Here is a 2,254-nt window from a genome sequence, read left to right on the forward strand (position 1 = left end):
CGTTTCCTCCGAATCACTGACCGTCCTGGTTGCCCGGGTCCTAATATCACGCACACTCTCAGCCGGTCGCGCCGCCGGGCACAAGCAGCGGCAAGGTCCCGCGAAGCACTTTTATTGCTCGACCAATAAAAAAAGAAACGTTATAAAACGTTATCGCGGGGCATAACGTTCGACCAAGCAGGAATTTTTTGACGTCACACACACACACACGCGCACAGAAAAACACGAGGGGAAAAATATCAGCATGACTTGCAGCAGGTGTCGTTCGCCGCGATAGAAACACTGGCGGCTTTCAGTCGAGCAGTGCACGACGATGATGCGGTGAAATGAGAGCTGCTGCGGCATGGCTCATCTCCCTCTCTCTCCGTTCGCCTCCACTCTATTTTTATTTATTTTCCCTCGAGTTAATCGATAGTCTGGTCGACGGGGGCCGCGCTGTGTGGTTCGAGCAGCGGCGGCGGGAGGCGCGGCGGGCGCACCTGATGCAGTGCACTGCCTGTGCATCGCGCGCACGAACCCGGCAAAAAAAAAAATGAAAAAAAATTATAACAAGATCCTTTCCAGCCGCGGCTTATTTTTTTTGGTAGAGTTTTGGCATTTTTATTTCTGCGGCGGGTGGGCGGTGCGGGAGCGTGGCGGGGGTTGACGCCTTGTTGACGCTAAGTGACCACTTTGCTCGGCGGGCAGCAATAGCGATGGCCTTAAGGTCGTTATACCGGCACAGAGTCCGACTGCTGCGAGTCGCGCGGCCGCCGCGCGTCGCGTCGTCCGGCTCGAGATGACCGCTGCAGCCTGGGAAACTTGCGCTCAACGCCCCGCGCCGCGGAAGAGTCCTGTCCGGCGTTAGCCGCGGGCCAAAGAGCGGACAGAGTCGGCGCGAAAAACCGCCGCAGCGAATGTTGCCTAGTAGGCGAGGAGGCGATACTTCCCGCTCTTCGACGCTCTTGCTGCGCGCTCTCGCGGTTCTTGCCCACTTCTTCCATCCGGCGAACCACTCTCTGGTGACTTGCACGCAGGAGCAGGGCGAAAGCTACACCGTCGTCCCCCCTCTGGCCCGACCTGCTCGCGGGACTCGAACCCGCAAATTTAGCCTCTTTTACTTTGTTATTTCCCAAAATTAAAGAGAGCTAGCTGGCTGGCGGGGCAGGGCGGGGCGGGGCGACCAGGGCGGGGCAGTCCTGGCGGCGGGCGATGACGCGTCTGGCACGCCTCGCCGCCGGGTGTGGTCCCGTCAGTCGTGTCGACTGCCTTGTGAGCCAGGCCATCCCTCAGCGGGCTCTGCCCCACGCGAGTCCATATTTCAACCATCTCTCAACATCAACAACGACAAATATACTTCAAAAAACAATAACAGATAGGCCTATATAAAAACACTTTTTAAAGAATTGATGTAATTTTTTGAATGAATTATTTTGTTTCCGGAGGGTGTAAGGAGGCCTGCGCGCGCGTCCCCCGGCTCCCATGTTAACAAACGCAGCCGACGCGACGCCCCGACGCGTCCACGTCCAATGGCTTGCGCGGCTCCCACCCGCGGGTGCTCCGCGGGTGCAGCTGCGCATGCGCGATAGGGCTGCAGCGAAAGCGTGCGGAGCAGAGACAAAAAAAGAGAGAGAGAGAGAGAGAGAAGAAGAATCGTAGCAGCAGCAAGAAGTAGGGGAAAAAGAAACGTTAACGCTAACGTAGATGAGTTTTAGTTTTGAAGTTGGGTGGGGTGGTTGTCAATTTTACTACTTGCAGCCTCTGACAATAATCCCGCAGAACCCATACGCCTGTAGGCCGTCAAGGGAGTTCAAACTTTCAACGCAGATTTGCCAATACTGTCTCAATTCAAGATCCCTTTTCTCCTGCCTTTGTTTTGGCTACTCGTCATACACCCCATATACCCCAACCCCAACCACCACACAGAATTGCCCCCCCCCCCCCCCGTCGAAGAGGGGCGGGACCTTGGGAGGACATTCCGCGTGGCGCTGAGTGGGGCTGAGCAGGCGGGGCTGAGCAGGCGGGGCTGAGCTGAGCAGGCTGAGCTGAGCAGGCTGAGCAGTTGGTCCGTCAGCAGGAGCAGAGCGAGAGGCAGGTGCCGCAGAGGGGTACCACAAGGAGGGGACCCGTCCAGTTGATATCGCGCCCGGCAGCAGGGACCATAAAACCCGGGTATAAACGGCTCGTTCCGATCTTGACGTGGCGCGGAGCAGTCGTGGCGGGGCGAGGCGGGGCGTGGCGGGGCGTGGCGGGGCGTGGCGGGGCGTGGCGGGGC

The sequence above is a fragment of the Frankliniella occidentalis genome, unplaced genomic scaffold (assembly GCF_000697945.3).
Source record: "Frankliniella occidentalis isolate FOCC.00 unplaced genomic scaffold, Focc_3.1 Scaffold38, whole genome shotgun sequence".
Taxonomy (NCBI): Eukaryota; Metazoa; Arthropoda; class Insecta; order Thysanoptera; family Thripidae; genus Frankliniella; species Frankliniella occidentalis.